The sequence below is a fragment of the Sitodiplosis mosellana genome, unplaced genomic scaffold (assembly GCF_009176505.1).
Source record: "Sitodiplosis mosellana isolate CC-2019 unplaced genomic scaffold, AAFC_SMos_1.0 Smas_scaffold_1, whole genome shotgun sequence".
Classification (NCBI taxonomy): Eukaryota; Metazoa; Arthropoda; class Insecta; order Diptera; family Cecidomyiidae; genus Sitodiplosis; species Sitodiplosis mosellana.
The window spans coordinates 9502584-9518445 of record NW_022595244.1 but is presented as its reverse complement, the minus strand read 5'-3'; the positions used below and the strand labels follow the sequence as shown (position 1 = coordinate 9518445).

The 15862-nt window shown below is 36.0% G+C and overlaps 1 protein-coding gene across 3 annotated transcripts in view; it reads right to left on the bottom strand.

Annotated features, from left to right (window-relative positions):
* The window catches only part of LOC129566254 (FMRFamide receptor), a 37633-nt gene extending 25163 nt beyond the window's left edge, over positions 1-12470 (bottom strand). The window contains exon 1 of one of the 3 annotated variants that reach the window (XM_055442038.1): positions 9080-12470. The gene's annotated coding sequence lies outside the window, so the exon portion shown is untranslated. The remainder of the gene's footprint in view (positions 1-9079) is intronic. The other 2 variants (XM_055442020.1, XM_055442029.1) reach the window with 2 other exon arrangements.
* Positions 12471-15862: the final 3392 nt, after the last annotated feature.

Genomic DNA, 15862 nt, shown 5'->3' with positions numbered 1-15862 from the left:
GTCACATCCATCAGAAACCATCCTTTACTACTTTTCTACTTAAATGGAAGATTGAAAAGAGCACACTTAAAGCATTTCTTTCTGTTCCGAGAAATTAACTTTATAAATTTTAAAAGGGTATTGCGCTCTATTTCTAGTTTATCTTCCTTACTAACAGATGTTATCTTTGAACATTTCTACAAATTATACGTCTTTCTCAACATCATTTAGTGACGAAAAAATGAATGCAATTTTTCTACAAAAATCAGCCATCGTTTTTATGATTTCATGGTAACTGAGAAAGAAACCACTTCCAAGAATAAATATTGTTGAGCAAAAGTAGGTACAACAGATTCTCGTGTCTGTTTCACATGAATAGTAAAAATGCGAAAAACGCATTGACGTAGAAAGACAAGTGAATGAAGTTGATGTTTTATCAGCTTTGATATTTCACTAAGGAAAACGAACGCATATATGAAACGAATCCATTGCTGAGGAGCACCTGCATCAACTTTGATAGAATTTTTATATCGCCTACAAGATATTCTATAAATTCAAAATATACCAATCAATCGAGGATCATTTCGAAGAAAATTTTATTGCAACACTGAATAATGCTTCAATAAAACTAATGAATAAGAATTTCCTGTTCAATGGATTGAACAAGAAAATGCTCAACAATGAAAACGTGAATATTCGATCTAAATATTAAAATTGAAGAAGGAAATTGGATTGACACACATAGGGCTCAAATAATAATAAATTCGCAAAAGGAATATTTTTGTTGGCTTTGGACGGATAAAACTGGTTCTCGATCCATAAGAAAGTTATTGGAATAGTAAAATACAAATGTGTCATAAACGCTGTTGTATGGTTCTATAATTCACGAAAAATCTGTAAGATGAACGAGAACTAAGCTTACGTTGAATGATAGTAGCAAACAACCTAACATAAACTAAATTTATGACTTTCGACGGAAACAAAAATTTGCAGACTAAACAAACGCAGGATGAAATTAGCATTTGCGAAAATCCATATAGTGCGAAGTCATTGGTTTAGGCAGGAATAAGCCGCAAATTCGTGTGAATTATTTATCGTTGCGGATATTCGCATCACTGGAATTCAATTAAACAACAATCACTACAAACACACACACGCACCAACAGCACAAAAGCGAAGGCATAAGGCAAAATATCCCGCTGAAAATGATTTGTATAGTGAATTTGGTTGTATGCACTGAAAGACTGACATTCAGTACTCTTTTTTTTTATATATGGCCTTAATTCCGCTGGAGTTATTTGCGCTGTTACATGGGCTTAGTGTGGTTCATAAATTTTTGCGCCGCCAAAACGTTTTTAGCGTTCCGGCATTTTGGTATTGGCTGTTTTTATCTCATTTCGGTTTGAATTTATTGAGCGGCACAATCTGTACCCACAGACACAGATTCATGCAATTTCATCGAAATTACGAGACATCCTCGCGTATTCGGTATGCTTTGAAGAGAAAGAAATTCATTTCACCACAGTACCGTATGAAAAACTCCCGACCAAAAATGGAATGTGACTTCGTTTTGATGTTTTTCTTTCTTAATTTGTTGTTTGCCGAACAAGACGTTGAAGACCTTTGAATATGGGGTTACATAATCATCTCTTGAATCGAATTGGTTTTCCATTCGTGTGTCGTTGAATGGGAAAATTAGAAAAAGTCAGATGTTATTTGTTCCGCTTGAAGTTATATTTTTCATCAATATCATTTATTTCCAATTATGTAACACAATTTTTTAAAGAAAGGCGAATCTCTCGAAAGGAAACCCCAAAATCATTTTTTTCCCACAAAAATAAATCAAAACTTTGCGATTGAAGTTTGCCAAATGAATTGGTAATTTTTGTTCCAAAGAATTTTATTATTTCTTTATATTTGAAACAAATCGAAAAATTCGTCGCCGGGAATAAAATGAATAAAATGGTTTTACATTGAAAATGTCCCAGTGGTTCTTTTCCTATTCGTGTGTCAAACAAAATTCCCACGAAGCAAGATGAAGTAAGTCGATGTTTCTTTTAAAAGCCATAATCGTTGGGCATGTAAATTTCTCCAAATTCACTGGCCATTCACAAATATCGGATAGAAACCTCATGAGAATACATAAGGCTTATCAGGTTACTATTACCGAGCAAACCAAAAAATAAAAAGACAGAAGCACAGAAAACGATAAAAGCATTAATTCATTTTATCAGTGAAAATGTCGAAGAAAAGGAAAAATCAAACGAGAAAAAGTGAATCAAGAAACTTGACCACACTGAATTTCTTTTTTTCATTCGAAAAAAAGTTTTCTTTGTAACCACCGGCAACCAGGGTGTTAGGCGATTACAAATGTAAGGGAAGAAAAAAAACGAAACGAAAAGGTCTTCCTTATGACACAGCAGAATTCCACTTCAGTAAATTTCGTCTCCAGTGGTGGCAGTTTTTAAAATAAGATTTGATTTCTTGACGTTTTTTCTTGCAGTCAAACAACTGGCATTAGGAAAAACTTCGATGCTTTATATCCATAGCAGATTTTCTATTGTATTATTTTTTCTGTTTGCACTCCTTTAAGCTCTCTGCTATTTTTCTGGTGTTTCTTTTGTCAATTTGCACTAAATGGCCTGGAGTGCGATTATTTCAACGTCATTGAACGAACGTAATTCATGTTGGTCGCTAATAAATGGGTTGTTCTTTCTCCTTCTTCTTTGCTTTTTTTATGGATGCAGCTCATGGGTCAAACAAGGCTAATAGAATTTGATTTGCCCCGGGAGCTGTCTTGTCGCAGTGAAAGCTTACCGTTCTACATTACACATTCTGTGGTTTCTGTTCAAACAATGGGAAAATTAGGTGCAGAATTTATGGGGGCCGTTCCATATATTCAATCTGATATAATGCGATCTAACGACGAAAATTAAATGGAAACATATGAAGTCGACGGCTTTCGATGTGACACAATCGAATTAGAAAAGTTTAATGATGTTTCTTCTTTTGGTTGCCTTCGCTCCATGTGTTTCCATGTTTGCATTTTTCCTTTGCACGTCGTTCGCATATTTGGTTTTCATAAATGTGGTTATTGCTTTTGTTGGCAAAATGCGATGACTAATTTTTTGTCCTGAACCTAAAATTGATAATAATTGTGTTCAGCTCCGAAAATTCATTTTCCCATTCCAATTTTATACTCTCGATTCTGTGTATGCTACGCTCGACACAACAATCGTCGCCAATTTTAGATTGTTTCATTTGTGTATGTGTGCTTTTTTTCATGGATTAAATAAGAGTATCATCATTAATATGGGCTTTAGTAGATAAAACGAAATTCACATTGTCTATAATATAGAGTAACAGCATGGTGACCTCCTGTTGACGCTGTCGCCGTCGATGTTATTCGGCTAAATGTTTTGCGCATAAATTAATTTAATTACGACAAACGGAACGCATTGTGAAACCAAAAAGCTAGCCCAACATTCCATAGCGAACATTCAAAGTAATAAAAAGCATTTACTGTTGTTTTTCTGTGTAATTGTTATCCAGTTGTTTTATTGCCGGTGTTTGTACAAGTGGATTTCCGTGCTTCGTTCACATCCAAGATAGCACCCAATTCGATTGATATTAATTCGTTTTCATCGTTTCAATGGAGCGACAGAACTAGGACATGAGATTGCAAGGTAAACACCATAATCTGCATCCCAATGGAAACGGTTGCTCCTTGTTTGTGTTTGTGTTTGTGTTTGTTAACGCACAAAAATTAATTCCGATACAAAACTTAGGCATTACATGTTGTAAACTGAACCTAGAATCCTATGTACAAATATTTGCCACTTACTCTGCGTTTGCAAACGGAAGGAATTTGAAATTGAATTGATAGTGTGTCATTCATCAAAAAACAATAGAACCGTTCAAATCAATCGTTTCCAATCTATGTATTTAATGTCGGAATCGAGTTGTTTGATCAAAATTGCATTTCAACGCAAATCGCTCATGTTTCATCCATTTCCATGAATAAATCGCTATTTTCGAATGCGAACGAGCGATTTCGATAAATCGCTTTGCGATGAGTTTACTGCTAACGTTGATGGTTACGACGATTGAATGTATCAATTAGCCGAACAATGTATTTTAGTGTTCGTGCATCAACGCAAAGCAATCAATCAACGAGACGACATGATCACAATTTCCGTCACGTTTTTTTTCACCTCTCATTGTTGTTGCTGTGTTTGTCTTGGAACATCAAACTTGCATTTGCGTCAACTCGAGTAATGTGAATTAACAACCATCTTTGGACAACGGTCACTATGTGTGTGTATTGGCCACTACTGCTTCACAACACATTTTTCACATTTTTTTCTGCTCAGACACATTATTTGTCACAATCACACACTAATTGTGACCCAAAGAGTGTTTTGTTGTCCCCGAGATTTATCGATCGATTACATGAGTTATTGTGTGACGATGGCAAAGGTGTTCATTGGATCAGGTAGCGCTCCATAAAATAAATTCCACAGTCAACTCGTCCTTTTTAAATTACAATTTATCGTTTAACATTCAACGGGTCTCAACGATGCAAAACTGCATAGAAGCTCATACACATCATTCTCTATTTTGTTTTCATGTTTGGAGTGCAACGGTGCCAAAGAAGGGATGGCGTCAAATAAACTTCGTAAAATGAATTGGGATCACCGGTGGCAGTGAATAATGTTGTTTTCAATTCGCCTTCATCAGAAACACCATAGAGTTTCAACGCAATCGTTAATCTCATATTGCACGCTGTCATTGTTCTGTCCAAACACACAATCTCTACTATTGCGAACTATTTAGCTAGACAGGTTTCACTTTGCAATAAAAGTTCACTATGTCGACATCAAAATTGTCCATCCGACGAGCAATTCAGTAGAAGAATGTTTATGAGATTCAACGGCATTTGATTGCATTCTGTACAAGTCAACGATTGTAATGAATATTCCCTATTTCTTCGTTATTTGTCACGTTTCCATTATAATTTATGATGAGATGAATATTTTATTCTGCGTTCTATCGTATGGAAATGGGAAAATCTGCATGATTTATATGTTTGCTGCTTGGAATTCTTGCCACTCTCTCTCTTTCTCTCCCTCTCTCTCTCTCTCTCTCTCTCGCTCCCTCTCTCTCTCTCTCTCTCTCTCTCTCTCTCTCCCTCTCTCCCTCAAAACAAATTGGATTCCTTTCATTTTTTCCGCTTGAAGCAAAATGTCAGTACGCTAATAAAGCATTGCTTTCCATTTTTATTTATCGTATTCATCTCCATTCAACTCCACATTTCCATGCAATATGACATTCCGAGCAACCAACCGAACTGTTGCCGTTCATATCATATATTATTCACTATTTCTATTTCACTATTTGTTTATTTGCTTGAGAGATGCCCTACAATCGGAATTTTCGATAACACAGATCGATCTGCCGCAACAAAAACACGTAAACATAGTCGTCCGTATTTGCAAATAAGGTAGTCACTTTAATGTGGTACCATTTCTTTTTTCGTAGATCAATGAACATGATCCCATTTGATTTGTTTTTGTGATGCAAATTGATGATTCATTTCGTCTGTTTTTTATTGGATTTTCTTTTGTTCGGCCTTGATTCGATCAAGATTTCCTTTCATTTCATTGCAACTTCACATATAATAGGAATGCTTGGTCTGTGTTGAAGAACCGACAAAAAATGAGGCGCCTGCCGAATATTTGGTCAGATGTAAGAGTTATGTAATATTTAATAGACCGATAAAAAAACCCAGCAAATTGTTGGTTTATACGTAATCTTTCTTTCTCATTGTTGTTGTTGTGTCAGCGATGAATCGCTCTTTTATTCGCCCATCAATCAATAGAATTCCAAATATTTTAATAAAACAGTGCTTTGTGAATTCACTATGCAAATAATAATGTAATAAATACAGCATATTAACGCAGCCGGCTGAAATGGGATATTTTTCGGTTGAAATGCTGTCGAAAATACTGTGGGATTTTGGTAAAAGCGTGGAATTTTATATGAATACAGCAAAAAATATAAATGGAAATCCTCCAAAAGCAGTCCAAAAATTTTCAGCTGAATCAAATAGAATTATAAGCTTAGTTAAATGTTATGGTTTTTCACAGAAATTCCACATAAAATTCAATTTTTTCGCGATAATTTAATGGGTTGTAAAGTGTCAAACTATTTATTCAATTTAGAATCTCCATTAATGTCCTCATAAATTCTCAGTAATTTGCTTTTCATCATTTCATTTGATAATAGTTCTGTGTCTGTGGTTCCGTAACGTAAATTCATTACAATTTTCATTGAACAGACGAACTGAATTTTCTCACATAAAACCATTTCCTTTGTGAATTTACATGAATTTATTGAATAAATAATCCTATTGAAATGACATTCAAAGTATTTTCCCGATTGAAAACATGCCATTTGCTTGTTCGTGGAGGTGATTGAAACTAGGGGCTTTTATCTCTATTCGCCAATACAAATTTATATGCGAAATGGTTAAAATATATAGCGTATACGCGGGCTATATATGAAATATGCACAAAATATACGGAAATTATACGTGGTCATACGTATTTATATGAAACATTCGTCTGGAGTTAGAAGCCCCTAGAATTTAAATCAACTCTCAAACAGTTTGATTCAACCACTTTGCATACTGTGAATAGTTATACAATTTGTGCGAATAATTTCTTGGAAAGAAACGATAAAAATGCGTGTAATGGAATATCCCACACATCCATCAAAAAGCTGTAAACCCGTTTTGTGGTGTCCTTTTCATCCACTTTCACATGGTCATTTCATTCATGCTAAACGAATTCACTATGCTCAATCATAATGGCCGTTTTGAGTGGGACAGTAATAAAAAAAATCACGACAGAACTGCTTTCCGAGTGATTGAGATATGCTTAGTGGGCTAATGTGCGAGATATATATGTGTGTGTGTGTGTGTGTGTGTATGACAAAAGCATGATTCGCTTTGTTATCGTCGAATTGAAAAGCAATTGTCCCACATTGGAATGCGTGTGTAGCACAAAAGATAGTAAGAATGCGGAGAATATTTTATGATTTCTTTTTTATGATTGATATTTGTGTGGTATTTTTGAATGTGGATGACGCATTTATGACTGTTGTGGAAAGAAGAATCTCGGGAATTCGTTCCTCATATGGCATCGATTGAACAACCATAAAACTACAATGAAGCCACCACTTTGGAATCATAAAATGGACAACATCGGATTAGTGGTTTGTTGACTCGAAGACGCTAAAACGGATAGATAGGCATCAACACTTGGAGGGGGACATTGCCGAGAATTTCAAGTGAAGTGATTAAATGGTAATAATATCATCGTTTAATATTTGTATCAACAAAATATTTGCCATACATCCCACACGTCTTCTCCGTTGCTATAGATTCGGATTCGAAAAATACCGAACGTTCTGTTTCATTTGCAAAGCGGCTTTATCCAAAGCAATCGAATGCGAAATCAATGTGTTTTCGAAGTTGGTGTCGGCTATCAACTTGAACACACTCATCATCGCATTTCAGTCAGTATTTATGGGATTTGGAAGTTTTTTTTCTCTTCTTCTTTCGATTGATTTTAATCATCAGACATTAATTCATCTCCACTTTTGTACTAGTGTAGACAGAGTCTGTGATATGATGTTGGCGAGACTGGCTCAAATAACGCCAGACTCTTGAGATTTCTATTATGAGATTTTGTTGAACAAATACAACGATTCGAATGGCTGGTCAATGCGAAATCCATCTAATTAGACTTGATCGCAGCAAGGCGATAAGCAATGGAATTTTCCACACATTTTGGGAGCCTTCTTGGAATTGTTTGTATACGTGCAATGTTTGTTGACATACAATCCCAAGAATTTCGGTTTTTGCCACATCAATTGGATTTGGGTCATCGAATTGGAAACAAACATTGTCCAATCGATTAAATTAGAAGTTACGCTGCCATAAATTACGCAATGAAAAAACACGAAAAGGGAAAAAATACAATTGAAAATCTCTTGACAATCGATAAATTCCTTTCAGTTTAATTGGTACTACAATGTGACAGTTTTGCACTCACTTGCCAGTGATGCACATTCAATAAAATTTGGCAATAAACATTCAAGTGATTCATATTCGTAGACAGTCTGTGCACAGTGTAAAGAATATGCCAACGACGGTTGAATATAAATAAATTGTATTAGCGAAAATGTGATGTCATGACGTGAACAAATGCTACATGATGCTTCGGTACACTGCTGATGTTTGATAGTATTTCACTATGTACTCATGAGCACCGTGCTTTTTTTTGTCTCGTCTCCTTCATGAAATTTGATCGCCGAGGAAGCTTTCTACCAAAAACCATAATAATCGGTCTGATTGAAATCCAAACACGCAGCTCCGTTCCGCGTCATTGCAAAAATTCTCTTGTTTTCCAAGCTGTGTAGCTTACGCATTTGAATAAATTGAATTTCAATGTAGCAGCTGAAGACTGAAAAAAAATGATTTTTTTTCTCGCTTTTCATTTGAAAAGACAAGGATCAGATATTTAGCACATCATTGCCAGCTTTTGATGTTGAACCAACGAAAAAAAGGGCTACACCATAAAACGGAAATGCAATTTGTGAATTTGGAATATGTGCCAAGTTTTTTTTCATTCGCTTCCCACTAATTGTGCTTGCAAATGTTGTTAAATCAGAACGGGAATGGGAATCGTAAAACCAAAATGAAAAATGGTCACAAATGAAAAATCTCGGAATCGCGAGCGAAGAGAGGTGAAACACGATGAGTAAATGACAGTGGATTGATACATTTGTTCAGCCTGACGCTTTGCAATCTGTACCAATGGTGATTAAAAACTTCATTGTATTATGGGCTAGAACCAAAAATGTTTTTGCCTGATAAATGATTGTCACGGAAAAAGGTTAATAACCAAGTGAAAACAAAATGAAAAATTTTCCCGCTGAAAATGGATAATCCGACATATTTCAGTGGAAAAAGAGGCCGGCAGGAAAATTGATTTATGGAAATTTTGATATGAACTAAACATTGAATACAAACCTTTGAAACTTGGATTTACGGTCGTAATAAGCTTCTTGTTAAACGTATACAGTAGAATGTTCGGACGCAGAAACTTCATTAATCATTGTAATGATTGAAATGGCAATGTTCATACGAGCGCGTTGCTTGTGCTCCGGTGACGTCGTCGTTGTTGATGTCAGAAGTAATTTTCAACAGCTTTTTCGAATGAGTTTTAGGTGCTTTGCACCCATCAAGCCATGCACAAGCACATACACACTGAATAACAAAAAGAAATGTGAGATATCCGCTTTTGTTCTAATTTTCCATTTAATGGCGGAAAATGAGTTTGCTGTTCATTCACTTTGACGTCAACGCGCGAATAGCCAGCGAATTTATCAATTATTATTTCGAAGAAATTCAATTTCAAAACGCACAAAACCGTTTAAAACAACAGCGTGAACGTAATTTTAATTAGTTTTTCTTTCTACTTTTCCGTTTTAATATTCACACCAAGTTCTATCGTGTTCAGTCAGAGATTCATAATGAATGTGAACATGATGTTGCACTTTTTCTTTATCTATCGTCTGAACGGCGCTTGCAACGACAACTTTGACTCGTTCAAACTTTGTATGCCGTCAGAGAGAACTCAATTTTTATTTTCCACTCTCTTTTTTCTCTCGCTGTTCAAAATGTAAATCCACTCGAGGCGACACCACCACCGTCCATAATTTCACTTTAGTTTGATGTTAATAATGTTATTAATGAATGCACAGCTTCGCCACCGAAGCAGCCACAAACATGCGGAACACCAAAATCACAATTAATGCGACCAAGTGTACATGGTGGCTGGATGCATTGTCGAGCGAACGTCAGTGCAGTGCAGCACTAAAAATATGTTACACAATGGCTTTTAATGGGGAGAGAGAAAAAAAACCAACCGAACCGAACCGAACCGAGCACCAAACACTTTGACAATCGCACCAGATAACACACACAACGGAATGGTCGACTACAAAAAACTTGTTTTATCTGACATATTTTTGCACGATAAAAAAAAAGTGTCCGCCAGCTATATCAAGTAACACGCACATATAAACAGTGCAAGCAAGCGAGTGAGCGCGCCCGCGTGCTTGTCCAATTCTGTTCGTCCTTATGTTGTGTGTTTTGGGTATTTTCACTGATTCTCGCCTCTTTCTTCATCAGTTGTTCTCATTCCGAAGTGTAATGCGTATCGATCGTTGGTCGAAGCGAAATTTCTCTCGTATTGCAAAAAAACGACTTTATGCATTTATGCTGGCACATTTGTTTGCCCACTACGTGTACGTTCAATTGTTGCCGTTAAGTAACCAGAAGAAGTTTTATGCAGAAACAACAACGAAAAAGAGACACATGTATTAAAGTCGGTCTATATATACGGACTGTGTGTCAGTGTAATGCTTTCTCTCTTTCTGAACAACTGTTCGTGTATATTGCGCTAATGAAAGAATTCCTGAAGTCACCAGTTTTTGTTTGCCGAAACGATGTAATTTTTCTTATTTATCCATTTCGATGTGTTCGCATTAAATGCGATGATTGGCCTTAAATTGATGGTATTGCATTCTGTTCTCTTTTTCGACCCAATAATTTGGACGAAGGCTTACTTCTTATTTTCTGATTGTTCATTTATACAACTGTTCGTCAAGCATCATACACTGTGTGTTTTTTCTCTCAGCTGGCATTTCATTTGCTACATTTGGCTCTTTTGGCTGCAGCTTTATGATACCAATTAACTGTAAAATTTCAACCCACAATCAAATATTCATGCGAATTGCGCGAACAGGGAGCAAAATATATCACCGATTCAGTATGCAAACGCTAAAACAAAACCGTTGTTATTTCAATAAATATCAAGTACACGGTTGGCTCTTTCTTTTCTTTGACTTTTTTGATTTTTTTTCTCCTCTCTGTGTTGAGCTGCAATTTATTTTTTTATTGTTCCGTTTTTTCTCTTTCTCTCTCTCTCGCTCGCTCGAGTTATAATTTAATGTAATTCGAATGTGAATCGTGGTCCTATTGTTTCTTTTTTCTATTTTTTTCTTCTTTTTCTTCAAGGTTTCCTTGTACTTTTGTTATTACTCAGTTTTCAGGAGCCACATTTATTTCGCTCAAATATTCATCCGTTTTCGTTTTACCTTCACCAACTGAGATAAAAAAAAACTCCACGCACAACATGAATATAGCGATAAAATGGCTATTATATATCAAGCATTTCACAAAATAATCTCATCGAAAAGATCGACAACAACAACAGACTTAAGGAAGAAGATCACCGCCACCAACCGAGCTGACCAGTGAAAAAAAAAACACTACGATGACCACGACGACGACGGCGAATTATTAAAAATGCAAAATATCGCGTTTCGATCCTCTCGTCGCTTTTTTCATATCACACAAATGAAAAAATATATAAATAAATAAAGCGTTACACGCCAAAACACACCGAATTATATTTATATATAAGAAGAGACAAGGATATTTTTATAACTCATCCAATATACTTTGGGTATTATCTATTTGTTGAATAAATTAAATTTCTCTTTCATTTTCGTTGATTGACCATACGAGCTGTTGAACACATCGATATATCTCTCTCTATCTGTGTCGTACACGTTCACGAAATGCCGTTGGTATAAATATATATTTTAGGTCGGGGGGATCAGTTGTGTTGTGTGTTTATCAAAATCACTTGGGGAACCCAGAGAAATGCTGAACAATTCGTCCAAAAATCGAAAAAGAGCAAACAATCCTCACTAATATATCACAAATGCCACAGTATTTTCTCTCAATGAAATTTCATATAAACACCGCCGTAGTGGCCACCACCAACAATTAAATCAAATTGACGAAGACAACCAACGGCAAACAATTTTTCATATCGATCTTAGCAAAACACTCTAAACAATCATTTATTTATATCACTGTTCGTTTGATTTCGTTGGTTTGTTTGCTTGCTCTTGCTTTCTCTCTCAAGCTCATTGCCCGTTTAGTGTCTATTTTCGCCCATTTATTCATCAATTTGAAAGTACCCAAAGAGAATCTGTAGCAAACTATTTTTTCTCGAAATTTGAGAAAAGTTTTTTTTCCTCTTGTTGCCGAACTTGATTTCAAGATGCTCAATGATCCATACTACATTGGCTTTGTCAATTCTTTTTTTATCTCATTTTTATGATAGTTTTATTATATAGCTCACTATGTGTCTTATATTTTTATTTTATTGCTTTGGTACGAAAAGACTAACATTTTCAAATCCATTTGAAAGACCGAAAAAAACGTGTTTGTCTCTAACTGCTTACTGATTTGAACTATTAACGATCAAATACTGGCGAGACAAAACACAAATGAGCAGCGATAAAATTGTTGTACCGTTCAATCGTAGCAATTTTTGGTAACTGAACACATCAACCTCGATACAAGCGATTCGAAGTGTGTAAGCGAACAAATTCTCTCAAGTTCAGTATCCCGCAGCCCATACACAGTGCATGGCTTCACTTTAATCGGTCTCGTTGTGCGTTGTTCAGTTGTTGTTTCTTTTTCGGTCGTTTTCTTTCCATTTCAACGCTACTGTTGAAATTATCGAACTCGGAAAATTCCACTCATCGTTCGCTAGTTGACGAATGGAAAATTCACTCAATTCATTCACAATGAGCATGAGCATATTTTCCCTTCAATTGTGTGTAATGCCGTATCGTAAATGCACACGGCATAATGAACTTGAATTTTCTGAATGGTTGTTATGGATGTTGACAACACGTGGCCGCTCAATGTGGCTCTCTTCCGTGACTGGGTAAGAGAGAATCTCAGCTCAACAGCAACAATGCGGCAAGAGACCGGTTTTCGCTCAACTAGTGAGCACTTTTCGATGAGCAAATTTTATTCGTGCACACTTGGCGATATTCAGTCATGATGAACGACTGAAACTTAGTTAACAAATTAAATTCACGTGCAAATAAGAAAACTGAAAGCATAATTTTGACGATGAATGTAAAGGTAGCATCTGTTAGCGATGCATTTTGGCTGCCCCAAATTTACTTAAATAAAAAACCATGATTTTGTCATTTGCAAATTACCTGGTTTAACAACCCGGGACGTAAATTGTTTTTTTTGCCGCTTCTGGTTCAAATGTACGAAATGCAATCACATTTTGTCGAGAGAGAAAAAAACGAGGGAAAACACTGGGATAAAAACAAGATAAATACGCAAAACATTGCGTTGCATTCGTGTATTTCACCATAAAATCATTAGGCTAAATAAAGAGTGTTCTAGAAAGCGGGTGTCACGAACACAAAAACATAATGGCTTCTGAATGCACTGCATGTGCTTCCGATAGCAGTTATTCAAAGTACCAGTAAAAACTGTGCTACACATCATACTTGTCACGACATCAAACATAAGTTGGAAAATGAACGTGAGTTGATGGATAAAAAGCACTTCACCTGAAAAGCATATTCCAGTTCAGATGCAGCGTTTTTTCTTCATCTGCTTGTTTTTATACCTATGGTCACATGTGCACGCATGCTATATATTCAAAATACGGTTCAGGTTAAAATTCCTAAAAACTGCAATTAACACAGTTCGCATCGATGATTCGAAGTTTTTCGTCTGTAAACGGTTAAGTGCCCCATCCAAATTCGCGCATGCACGACATGTTTGCATGGCATAAGCCAGACATTCCGTTTGGCTGCATTTTGAGCTGAGCTATTTACAATATTTGGTACATTTTGATTCTGTGATAGGGATCACACGTCACAAAGTAAGGAAAATCATGGATTTTATCATGAGTTTGGATCGATCGCACGTCACAAAATCAAAATGTACGAAACAGCCAGCTATTTGTAAATAGCTCAGCTCAAAATGCAGCCAAACGGAATGTCTGGAATAAGCTTGCATCTGTAGAGATTAGTGGAGTGCATAACTCATACCTCGTTACTTGCATTTGATTTTTTACTCATCTTGTTATCTAGGGGGATTTCACTCTATGCGAATACTGCTATTCGTACGAATGCGCGAATACTTTGCCATGCATTCGAATATAAACACTCGCAAATACTGATATTCGTGCCGAATATTCGCATTCGTATGAATAACCATTCAATGTATCTATACGGCGCATTAGCAAATACGTCCGAATATTGCTGCGCGAATGCGAATGCACTTGACAGATCTATATTGATTTGTTGTGTTAATCGTTGCAACTACATTGTTTACATTAGTTCACCAAAATGGTAAATAGTTATTTCGATCCAAATTTAATATCAATTTAAGTTGTGTTTTGTATTTTAGGGACTGGAAAATGTTATTTTCAAATTAGAAAAATATTTGAATGAAAATATTCCGGCCGATATTATTAAAATCCTGGAATCTGTGTATTTGAAAATGAATCATCTCTAATGTCCATTGACAACGATGCTATTATGGATATCGAGAACTATGTCATTGAAAACCCAGAAATTCTCAAAGAAACAACATACGAGAATGTGAATAAGTTTAAATTTGAACCGGGTCACCGATTGCTTATCATCCAGTTGCCACAGTTAATCAAGAATTGTAATCAAACGGAAACAAATTTGCATAAAATCGGACATCTGCGACCGCAAATGCTTGTATTTAACATGGCTAATGCGCTTTCTGTATCAAATCCAGAATGTGTGAGAATTAATTGTAAAATTTCTGGTAGAGGTTCATCTAATGCACGTTGTAATTTTTCAAACACGTCTGACATCTTTCCATATGTTTGACTGTGTTTGACACTTCATCGCAACTAGCATTCGCGACGAATACATGTGCGAGTGTTTGAATACGTTTCATATGCGGAGTCGCGCGAATGCTTGCGCGGCAGTACGAATACATGGTGCGAATGCAAATACTTATACTGTTTTTTGCGAATGCAGGATTCGTGCACGAATGATCATGTATTTGAATGGGAGTGAAATGCCCCTAGCTCGTTATTGTCATGTAGAACGGACAACATACTGCGATCGATTCTAACATTTCACGAGAAATTAAGCTGGTTGTCAGATTTGATTGTTTTTTTGTTTCAGAATCGATTGTCGAGGGCTTAATATTACTTCAAAAATGAAGGGTTACTGACAATTGATGGTTGTTGATGTCAAAGACCCAGTGGAGATTCAAAAGCTAATCAACCGTTTTTCACGTTTCATTTTACATTCGAAATCATTTTCATTTCAATCTCATGTCATGTTCATCGAAGTTGTTTTTTACTCTGCGGACTTCCTTTCGCCACATCACAAAATGCCATTGATATCAGTGCAGAAAATGTGCCCCGAATACGTGCTAGTAAATACTATGAATTGTTCCCCTTGGGCCAATGCATTATTAAGAACATGAGAAAGATGGTTCATAAAAGCTGAATATATTCTTAAATTGGTTTTTGCCGATCGTTGGTTTTGTTAGCGATAATATTTTACTCACTAAACGCCCACGAATGAATACATGGCGTGTGTTTCACCTTAACAACATTCATCGAAAATGAATGGGCACAAACACGCGCCAACAATGTAACACCACATAAATTCGCAAAGATAATGTTGCCAATAAATAAGATTCGGAAATGCCGGCAAACGCATTCTCTACGTTGTGATTGTTTGCAACACTCTCGCGCACCACAGATACCACAGTCAATGCGGTAAACGAGTTATTGGATGAAAGCAAATCGATAAGATTGCGTTCAAAATAGTTTGTTTGTTTCTATTGGAAATGGCGTGTTGAATGTCTTCCTTTATTTCGCGCAAAGCCGAAACACAACAGATATCCAAACAAATACAT